This window comes from Lipotes vexillifer, unplaced genomic scaffold (genome assembly GCF_000442215.2).
Source record: "Lipotes vexillifer unplaced genomic scaffold, Lipotes_vexillifer_v1.1 scaffold944, whole genome shotgun sequence".
Lineage (NCBI taxonomy): Eukaryota > Metazoa > Chordata > Mammalia > Artiodactyla > Lipotidae > Lipotes > Lipotes vexillifer.
In genome coordinates, this window is record NW_006785040.1 from 1,132,944 (window position 1) to 1,144,567 (window position 11,624).

Below are 11,624 nucleotides of genomic sequence, written 5' to 3' on the forward strand. Positions count from 1 at the left end.
GCTAATTTAAAGCGGGTTCGTGTGTGCAGCGACCAGAAGGTGCTGGCATGCGTAGTCAGGGCTCGGAGATATGAGTTGTTTATCGTGTGTGCAAGGTTGTGCGTGTTGTTAAGGGTACTTTTATGTTTCCCGGCCTCCAGAGTGGTTCTGAAAACTTACGACCTAAGATCCTTTATGAAAGTGAAAGTGATGAAATTTTAATAAAATAATTTCTTCTAGTTTCTAATTGTCTTTGCTTTCATGGGAAAACAAATCATCAAAACCACTCATGAAAAAATAAGACGTTGTTTTATCTTGCTGACGTTATGTATTTATACCCTGTTTGCCACATGGGTCTCACCATCTAAAGAGGAGACAGGCTCCTCGCTGGATTGAAAACCCACATCTTGTTGAGCAAGGTCGTATTATTAAGATGTCCTTGAAAAACGGTAGAGAAAGTCTATGGTCTTTTGTACTGTCTGCGGGTGAGCAGAGATTGAGAGGAAGTTTGTGCTCTAAATAGCAAATTCTCTCACGGCCAAGAGACCCTACAGGCTTAGGCAGTGTGAAATACCATATTGTGTGGCATCTTCCGCTTCAGGGTTTCTGGCTTTATGCCAGAAGGTTAAAAAAAAAACCTGAACATCTTCTGGAGGTATCAACATTTCTCAAATTTGACTTGGGGGGTGGGGGTAGGATTCACAAGAATTTCTAATAGTAATCAGGAGACTTCCAGGAAAAGTAATGCTGGCAGTGGATATGTTTACTCTCCCAGACCATGGCGGTGTTTCCTTAGGAAACCTGAGAGGCGCTACAAAAGACAACTGCCTTGTTAGTGTGTTCCTGTTGCCCCAGGGTCAGAACTGGTTTCTCTTCTTTGTCTCCTTTACCTGACGGGCTAGACACAGCCTGATTGTGTGGATGTCCTACCCCCGGTCCATGATGCCAACGTGGCATGAACTTAACCTAATGTTCTCCTATGAAAACATAAAAGACTGTTGTCACTGTGGATTATAACCAAAATTGCTCTCGAATGGTTATGTTCAATAGAGACGGCGTTTGCTAATAATGTGACTTGTTCTCATTTCTTGAGCCTGTGACCCAGACAAAGCGGGAGTTGGTGGACAGGAGGGTTCCGTCTTCAGCTCTGCCTGTGGGCAGGCAGGGCCAGGCTTTCCCCTCTCTGCCCTGGTCGCAACTATGTACTTTGTTCCCAAAGGTTCAAAGTAGTTTTGACTCCAAGGAATCCAAGAAAGGCTTGGAGCCTTGAAAGGCTCCAAGTGGCCTTTCTCTCCACTTCCTGCATAAGTACATGAAGATATGTTTCTCTGTGTGTGTGTGTATGTATGTGTATACCTTCACAGTAATGTTGGAACCCACAAAGTTCCAAAAAGCTGCCCAGCTATCAACCAGCAGGAAACTGGTCCGATAAATGATGGCACATCAGTACAATGGGATACTGTATAATTGAGAGTCATCCCTTCTTCAACCATCAGAAGACTGTGCTGGGTCTCCCCTACCCCACCCTCAAGTTCAAGTCCCATACACACAGATTAGGAAGCACTGATATAAATCAAGCTCTTAACCTCATGGAGATGCATATACATCACAGCCTTGACCCTGAAATGTAGGTGTGTCGTGGATTCAGTTGGGAAACACCAGCAGATACAGGAAGCTTTAGCACATCTGCTTTCAAAACCTGGTTTATTCAGATATATGAGGCCCAATAAACCAAGGTGACAGCTCTCTGCTTACCTACTGAACTGCTGTAGACAGGGATTCCCGGCAGCACAGAAATCAGCGTATCTGTCTTCTGGGATCTAAGATAGTTTTCTTCATCTTTTTTCTTTTGCCATTCTGTGTGGCCATGCAGACTATCCCAATATCTTTCCATTTCAGTGTTCCTTATGTCCAAGTACGTATCTTATAAAAAAGCTTTATGGGTTCCTGTGTTGTCTGTCTGCTGTGCAGAAAAGGGCTGTTAATTCCACTAGCTAATTGGTGTGTTCGGGTCTGTTCACTCAGTTACCTTTTTCTCTCTACCGGAGCAGATGTTAATGCAGCCTAGCCTCTGATTCTCCATCCCCTCTGGCGTCTGTACTGGGACTCTGTGAATCAGGGGGCTCCTGAAGCCACACAGAGGCCCCAGGGACCCGTGGGAAGGCGGGAGGGATGCCTGTGAGCTGCATTTTGTCTGGTCCCTGCCGGGGGCTGTCAGCATGGCCTCTATCTCAGGTAGCGTTGGTCACTGCATCCCCAGGGTGTGTGGTTTGCCTAAATGCCTGTGGAGTGTGACCTCATGAAAGAAGTCAGTCTAGGGGAATGACAATGGAAGGATTTGGATTTACTGTCTGGAGATCCCGAATCCTCGATATCAGGAACCATATTCAAATATTTTGAGAGTTTGAAATGCCATTATCTCCAGCGAGGCTGTTATTGATGTAATTTCTCTGTTCAACATAATGGGCTCTATTCTCTCCAGCCCGTCAGTGAGTCTGAGTTAAGTATCTGGGGAAATGTGTTCATGAGGGTCCCATTTAGTTCTTAATTGTACCACTTTATATTAATCATTATAGATGTGCTATTACCCAGGGGAGTTTACTGTCCCTTATGAACTAAACCCAGTCCCGTGCCTTCTCCCCAGACCACTCACTAAGGGCACGATGCTCACACAGACAAATCGTGGGATCATGGGCGGTGTGTGTGTGGGGCTGTTCTAAGAACTTTAAGACATCGTGTAGTGGGCAATCTATGGCTCTTAGTTTGTATTCCTACTGTCCTTTTAATTATAACACTAATAACCATTTTAAAAATAATCTATTTAAATAACCTATTTTTGAAAGTAGGGTAGATGATTAAGTATATTATTATTATTTTTTAATTTATTTATTTTTGGCTGCGTTGGGTCTTTGTTCCTGTGCGCGGGCTTTCTCTAGTTGAGGCGATAGGGGGCTACTCTTTGTTGCAGTGCGTGGTCTTCTCATTGCGGTGGCTTCTCTTGTTGCGGAGCACTGGCTCTAGGCATGAGGGCTTTAGTAGTTGTGGCTCGCAGGCTCGGTAGTTGTGGCTCGTGGGCTCTAGAGCACAGCCCCAGTAGTTGTGGTGCCCAGGCTTAGTTCTGCGGCATGTGAGATCTTCCCGGACCAGGAAGATGAACCCATGTCCCCTGCATCGCCAGGTGGATTCTTAATCACTGCGCCACCAGGGAAGCCCAGTATATTATTTTTTAATAGGAAAACATCACGTGCTTATTGTGCTTATCGTAAAACATTCAGAAAACACGTGAAAATACATTTTAAGAAAATTCATAATTCCCACCACCTAGAGACACTCACTGTAACTTTTTGGGGTATTTCCAGATATTTTTCCTATGCATGTAGGTGTGTGTTTTTTTAAAAAAACACAAGTAGGATCATACTTTGCATATAGTGGAACCAGGCCTTTGGAGATCATGCATAGACCATGTCATCACTTTTTAACAGCTTTGTTGAGATAAAATTCACTAATCATGTAATTCACCCATCTAAAGTGTACAATTCAATAGCTCTTAGTATATGCACAGAGTTGTGCAACCATCACCACAGCCAGTTTTAGAACATTTTATCACCCTGAAAGAAGCTCTGTGGGCCGACCTATCATGCCCCTCATGCGCCTCCCATCCCACCCTCCAGCTTCCACCCCCCAGCCCTAGGCAACTACTAATCTCTTTTCTGTCTCTATAGGTTTTCCTGTTCTGGAGTTTCATATGAATGGAATTAGATAATATGTGGTCTTTTGTGTTTAGATTCTGTCACTTAGCATATGATGTTTCCAAGGTTCATCCTCATTGCACCATGTACCAGTGCCTCATTCCTTTTTACGACCGAATAATATCCCATTATGTGGAAATACCACATTTTGTTTACTCACCAGTGGATGGGCCATTGTGTTGTTTCCACTGTCTGTCTATGATGAATAATGCTTCTTACAAACATTTGTGTGTGAGTTTCTGTGAACACATATGTGTTCACTTCTCTTGGGGGGAACTGCTGAGGGTGGACTTGCTGACCGTCTAGTACTATCTTTAATTGTTTATGGAACTGCTGGACTCTCTTCCAAAGCAGCTGTACCATTTCATATTCCCACCAGCAGCATATGAAGGTTCTGATTTCTCCACACCATCACCAATGCTGGTTGTTGTCTGACTTTTTGATTTCTAGTTATCCCAGTGGGTGTGAAGTGTGTGTGTCGTCGTCTTGATAGCAGGATGGTATTCTTCCTGTATGTTGGGGAGTGTCTTCGCTTGTTTGCTAAGACTTTATTGATAAGTGTCATCTCAACACGAGTGAGGGAATGAAGTGAGTGAACCAGTGAAGGAGGAAATACAAGGCAGAGCCTTACCGACATGGCTGCAGCTGTCCGAGGAAACACATCCACTTGCCTGGTCGTGCACCGTGTCTCCCATACAGGCTGTGGAGAACGAACATGTTTTACAAGAACAGTCCTTTGGGGAAAAGAAAAAAAAAGAGTATCTTTAGTTTTCTGTCTCCCTTCTCTGGTTGGTCAAGTTTGTCCCTTGGTCACTACATCCTCCGCTGTTCTGATTCTGGTTCTCAGCCCCCGCTGTAGCTGCTGGGCATCCAGAGTCCACAGCCAAGAGCGAGTGCATCGTCGGAGTCTGAAGCGGTAGGAAAGAGCCCAGGGCTGCTTCTGTAGGTCCAGTTGGGTCAGATGGTCCATTCCTGTGTCATTCACTCAGAAAGGGAAAAAAGATTCTTGAGAGCCCAACCCTTTGATTTACAGAGACCTCTGCAAATGGCGGCCAGAGTCTTTGGAGGATGCACCAAGGCAGGGTGTGCGGGGTGAAGAATGAATGAGCGTTGGCGGCCCTGGGGGCGGAGCGGAGAAGGCTGCAAAGGGCACTGGGATGGCAGGTCCAGAAATAGGAAAAGGTACGTGGTTAGGAAACCCAGCGAGGTGCTCCTGTTCGCAGCACGGACACTAAATGCAACAACACAGTGATCAGCATATGGGCCCTGAGCAAGGGTGACGTGCAGGTCTGTAAATGCTTCTTCCCCGTTAAAGGAAAAAAAAAAAGAAAGCCGGAGAGGTGTGTTCCACGAAGGAGAGTCAGCAGAGGCAGAGCCAGCTCCTGTCCGAAGGAGGCAGTGATGGGACGTGGGGACCTTGCGGGGGGGGACAGTGCGGAGTCAGACTGCTGCTTCATAAGGAGCCAGGTTGGACCAGGAGGGGAGAACAGGGCTGGAGGGGTTTTCTTTTGTTTTAAAGACGGGAGAGACACACATTTAAGTGCTGATGGAAGATTCCAGTAGAAAGGGAGAGAAAAGGGGGAGAAAGTGTGAGTAACTCCTAAAGGGTCCTGCTGAGGAGGGATGGGTGTGGGGCGAGTAGGGGTTGGCTGTCCCCAGGAGGGCGCCCCTGAGGAAGGCCTGGGCCCACAGGCGGTGGGCCTGGAGGGTGGGCTCCAGGGCGCCGCCCTCAGGGCTTTCGCATTTGCTGGAGGCTTCAGAGTGAGGGGTGAGCTGGCCGAGCGAGGGCCTCCTGGGGCTTCGTGCCGGGACTCCACAGGGTCTGCAGGGTGGCGCGATGATTCCTTCGTGTACCATCTGGGGGCAAGAGAAACCAGGTCTTTCCAGGTGCAACAAAGGAAGGACACCGGGGCAGGGAAGGTTAGCATATCGGGGAGTGGTTCATGGACGTGGGCGGAGGCCCGGGGGTGGGGGCGGCAGCGGCCCCCCGGGAGGGAGAACCGTGCAGAGTGCTGTGAGAACTCAGTGTCCCCTCCCGCGTGCGGCATCTGTGTTTTGTCCACTGGCATAACCCAGGCACCTACACATGCGTTACTGGATACACGATCTGGAGGAGAGACTGCGGTCACACGCGGGGTTTCAGAGGGACAGCAGCTGTGGGTGATGGTGACAAGCCACGGAGTGGCCCTGGAGTTGGGCGGCCAAAGTGGCGAGGAAGAGCCACGCGGGCCATGGGGTCCGGCGAGGCAGGGCCGAGGCGCGGCTGAGTCGTACTCGCGTGGGGGGACAGAGCTGCTGAGGCAGGATGGGCTGTGGAGGAGGACGTGTGCCTGGCCCCCAGCCCCCAGGGAGTGACGACAGTGGACTCGGACACTGGTAGGTGGCTGTGGCTACGAGGCTGCACTGGGTTGAATAGCGTCCCCCCAGATTCGTGTCCTTTCTGGGACCTCGGGCTACAACCTTATTTGGAAATTGGGTCATTGCAGCTGAGGTTAGTCAAGATGAGGCCATGCCGGAGCAGGGCTGGCCCTTAATCCAACATGACTGGTGTCCTAATAAGAAGAGGTACAGAGCCACGGAGAGAGAGGACACAGGGAAAGGCTACGTCATGATGGAGGCGGAGGGTGGAGAGATGCAGCTGCAAGCCGAGGAAGCCGAGGGTGGCCGGGAGCCCCCGAAGCTGCAAGGGGCAGGAAGGGCCCTCCCCAGAGCCCTCAGAGGGAGCACGGTGCTGACGGCACCTCGATTTCAGACTGCTGGTCTCCAGAACTGAGAGACGGGAAATGCCTGTTGTTTTAAGGCCCCCAGTTTGTGGTGCTTCGTTACAGAGGCCCCAGGAAACTAACACAGAGGGAAGGACAGGTCTGTGGGACAGCTGCACAGCAGGTGGCACGGGACAGCCAGGTCCTGCCAAGGCCTGGAGGCGTGGGCGAGGGCAGGGAAGAGGCCGAGACAGCAGGACAAGTTCAGTGTCCAGACGGGGATTTCTAGAGGGCGGGGGCGTAGCCGGGAGGAGAATGTGGAGTCAGGGGAGGGGAGAGGTGGGTGCACAGCGTCTCATGCCTCACAGCCCTGTCTTCCTTGGTTGTTGTCCAAAATGCAGACACCCAACATGGCCTCTGTTATCATTATTAGTTTTTAATATTTATTTGTTTGTCTGCGCCGGGTCTTCGTTGCAGCATGTGGGATGTGGCATGCATGTGGGATCTAGGTCCCTGACCAGGGATCAAACCCGGGCCCCCTGCATTGGGAGCACGGGGTCTTAACCACTGCGCCACCAGGGAAGTCCCTGGCCTCTGTTATTTAACCTTCATAAACACCTGAAGGATAGGTGTCATCTGTTACGTAGCTGTGAAGAATTTGAGTCCCGAATTAAGAAATTTGCTCAGAGCTGTTGCACATGAGTGACAGAGCAGGGATTCAAATCCAGGCCCATCTGAATCGGAAGCTGCTGCCCTCCCTCCTCCTTCCTACCCACCCTCCCCCCCCAAACCCTCATTGAGCATCTGCTGTATACACTGTATACAGAAGCTCAGGCATCTGCCTGTGTCCTGTACAAGCTCACAGGCTGGTAGAGAAGGGCATCGTGTGAGCTTCACAGGACTGTAGTAGCAAATTGTCATAAACTTGTGGCTCAAAATAATGCACATTTCTTGTCTTAAGAGTTCTGGAGGATGGAAGTCCGAAATGGGCTTGAGTGAGTTAAAATCGACGCATCACAGGCTGCGCTCCTTCTGGAGGCTTCCTGCTCTCCCAGCAGCTCCTGGAGACCCCCCTACCCTGGGTTCGTGGCCCCTCCTATATCAGCCTGACCTCTGCTTCTGTCCTCCTGTCTCCGTCTCTGACTCTGCAGCTTCCCTCTGTCACTTCTGAGGACGCTCCTGGGTAATCGGGACAGTCTCCCCATCTCAAGAGCCTTGACTTAACTGCATGTGCAGAGTCCCGCTGTCGCGCAGGGCGCCATGGTCCCAGGCTCCAGGGGTTAGGACGTGGCCACATGTGAGGAGCACTGTGTCTTGCAGCCAGAGACGTGGGGCCACCGTCCGATGCAGGTTTCCTCACAGAGGTTCACACAGGATGCCATGGGAGCACAGACGTGCCCCTCAGGGGTGAGAGTCTCGAGCCTGTCACGTGGAGACAGGGGCAGTGGGGGCGGGTGTGAGCACGGCTTGGGGGGCGGGTCAGTGTCTGGAGGAAGGAGGGGAGTTCCTAGGGCCAAACCCTGAGGGACATGCTTAGTAACTTAGGCTTTATCCCCTGGGCTGGTGTCTGCAGACCTTAATTTTTTCTGGAGAAGGAAGGATTTATTATTACTTGCAGCAAGTAAGAAGAACGCCGGGGATCTTTCCCAAAGCAGTGTCTACTCTCTGCGGACCTTTTTTGATCACATGTTTCTGTTGGTTAAATGAGGATTAGCTCTCACCCTAAATAAGTATGTCAGTGTATTTAAAAATTATACATGTATCGCTTTACTAATACCTTGTGTACTTTTATAAGATGTGTAAAACAGGAATTTACTAACAGGACGCCCTGAATTTTAGCTGGACACGTGATGACACTTCCCAGGCTCCCTTGAGTGCAGGTGTGGCCATGGGCCAATGGGATGTGAGGAGACGTGCCTGGGCCACTTCTGGGTCATCTCTTTTTTAAAATTAATTAACTAACTAATGTATTTATGTACTTATGTATGCATGTATATATGTATTTATTTTTGGCTGCGTTGGGTCTTCGTTGCTGCGCACGGGCTGTCTCTAGTTGAGGCGAGCGGGGGCTACTCTTTGTTCCGGTGCATGAGCTTCTCATTGTTGTGGCTTCTCTTGTTGCAGAGCATAGGCTCTAGGTGCGTGGGCTTCGGTAGTTGCAGCGTGCAGGCTCAGTAGTTGTGGCTCACGGGCTCTAGAGCACGCGGGCTCCATTAGTTGTGGAGCGTGGGCTTAGTTGATCCTCGGCACGTGGGATCTTCCCGGACCAGGGATCGAAGCCGTGTCCCCTGCATTGGCAGGTGGATTCTTAACCACTGCGCCACCAGGGAAGTCCCTGGGACATCTCTTTAAAGACAAAGTGCTTTCCTGAGTCCCTTCTTAGTCTCCCCTTATTCCTGCAACAGAGAATGTGGACGGGAAGGTGAGCCAGCTTCTACCCTGCAGACAAGATGACGCTGTCAGGACAGAGGAGACACAGGCCCTGTGGAATGACCCGTGCAGCACAGTCTGCTCATATCCACATGATTTCAGGAGAGAGAGCTAAACATCTGCCTGTCTGTCATCTTTCATCGCCCAGTTACAGCAGCTTTGGTTTTACCCTGATGCGTATACTGTGTTCAAGTTCATGTCTAAGCTCAAGTTGTTTTTCCTAAGTGCTTTGCCGTGAGATGTATAACAAAGCTCCGCCTGGCAGAAAATATGTTCATGGCCACTCCCCATCTCCTTACAGGGGATGGTAAGGATTTTGTTACTATTATATACACACAAGAAGGACACGGATTATGAAGTGGTTTCTGAGTTAAGATGACCTATAAGCCACATCAGGGGCTGCAGTGTGGTAGCCGTGAGCTGAAATACACACTGGTGGTGTGACCCACGTGTGCCCGGACATGTCACGTCAGGCGTGGCCTGCAGCTGCCAGTTGAGCAGAGTTGCCGCTGTCAACCTGTTTGGTGAAAGTTAGCAGAACTGGATTTCTGTTCAGAAACACTTTGCAGAGCCCTGGGGTGCCTTGCTGCTCCAGGCGTGGGGCGTCTCGGGAGCTCGGGGTGGTCATGCTCTCACTCTTTGCTCTGGGAGACGATCAGACCTGGATGGGCCGAGACCAGGTGCAGCAGTAACTGCCTGGCGGGACAGGCCACGGCGCGATGTTGGCTCACCTGGTGGGGCTGGAGGGGAGCCAGGAGCCGGGAGCTCTGGGGTAGAGTGTGGGGTTCGCTGTGCCTTCTCTCCCCTCCGTGCCTGGGACCAGGTGTAGCTGGTGGGGTCTGTGGCCCCTTGGGACGAGCCCCCCCACCCCCCGAAGGCCTCAGGGAGCACAGAGCCCATGACCCCTGCTGAGTGGCCCTTCGGTCCAGGGTCCGTGAGGGAGAAGAGAGCATTGTGTCTTCCACTCAGCCGCGGCCGGAGACAGGGTGGGACAGAGACCCCCATCCTCAGGACCGAAGGTGGAAAGGCCTGGCTCCACTTCCTGCCTCAGAAGTGAATGAGGGGTACAGCCTGGGGACAGCAACTCTGAGAATGTCTGTGCTTCCCTGGTTTGTTGTTGTTTTTAATCCTTTGTCGCTTTCCCTGTGGTTATTGGCAACAAAATCTTTAAAACAGAAAAAGAAAAAGGGTGTTCGTATGTGCCCTTGTTCAAGATTAACAAGAAAGAGGAAAAGTGGAAAAATGACAACCTGTTTTTCAGCCAGGTTTGGGGGTGAGCTGGGTGGAATGGGGGACAGGGCCCCAAGGGATAAAGTGGGTGATGGTAGCAACACAGAGAGGACAGAGGCTGTCCGGGGTACGAGTCTGGCCCAGCTGCATAACAGGGAGGGTTTCTGGAATTCCTCAGTGATGCAGAGGGAAGGGGGAGGTTCCCAGTGGGTCTGGGTGGGTGGTGCTGCTGTCCAGCTCGCTGGTGACCCTGGGTCCTGGAGGGGGAGCGGGTCGGGCTGTGGGATCGGGCGAGGGTGGGAGGGAGGATGGGGGATGCTGGGAAGGTGCTTGGACACATAGGGGTCTGGACCCCAGCAGATTTCCACAGGAACGTGTATAAAAGATGGAGGAAGCAAAGGAGACAGACTGACGGCCAATAAGCACGTGAAAACATGCTCAGCATCACTAATCATCAGGGAAACGCAAATCAACCACGTCATGAGATGCCACCTCACGCCCGCGAGGTTGGCTATTTCTAAAAACAGAAACAAAAGATAAGTGTTGGCGAGAGAACATGGAGCAGTTGGAGCCTGTGTACTGGTGGTGGTGGTGTAAAATGGTGCCATCCGCATGGAAACTAGGAGAGTGACTTGTCAAAAAGTTAAACATAAAATTACCATGCAATTCAGCGAGTCCACTTCTGGGTTTATACCTGAAAGAAGTGAGAGCAGGGATTCGAACAGGTATCTGTATACTGTGTTCGTGGTGGCATTATTCACTGTAGCCAAAAGGTGGAAGCACCCCAAGTGTCCCATCAGTGGATGATGGATAAACAAAATGAGGTCCATCCACACAATGGAATATGATTCAGCCTTAAAAAGGAAGGGCATTCTGTCACCTGCTGCAACAGGGATAGACCTTGAGGACAATACACCAAGTGAAACAAATGAGTCACAGAAAGAGTAATACTTGGAGATTCACTTATATGAGGTCCCTAGAGGAGTCAAATTCATAGTCAGAAAGTAGATGGTGGAACTTCCCTAGCGGTCCAGTGGTTAAGAATCCGCCTTCCAATGCAGGGGATGCGGGTTTGATCCCTGGTTGGGGAACTAAGATCCCACATCCCTCAGGGCAACTAAGCCCACGCACTGCAACTACCGAGCCCACGTGCCACAAAATGATCCCACGTGCCACAACTAAAACACGATGCAGCCAAATAAGTAAGTAAATAAATAAATAAAATGTTAAAAGTCAGTATTTAACAAACAAACAAAAAGAAAGTAGACGGTGGTTACCAGGGGCTGGGGGGAGGGGAGAATGGGGGGGGCTAGTGTTTAATGCGGAGTTACAATTTAGGAAGGTTCTGGAGATGGATGGTGGTGATGGTTGCAGAACAGTATAAATGTACTTAACACTACTGAACAGTGCACTTAAAAGTGGTTAAAATGGGGCTTCCCTGCTGGCGCAGTGGTTGAGAGTCCGCCTCCCGATGCAGCGGACGCGGGTTCGTGCCCCGGTCCGGGAAGATCCCACGTGCCGCGGAGCGGCTGGG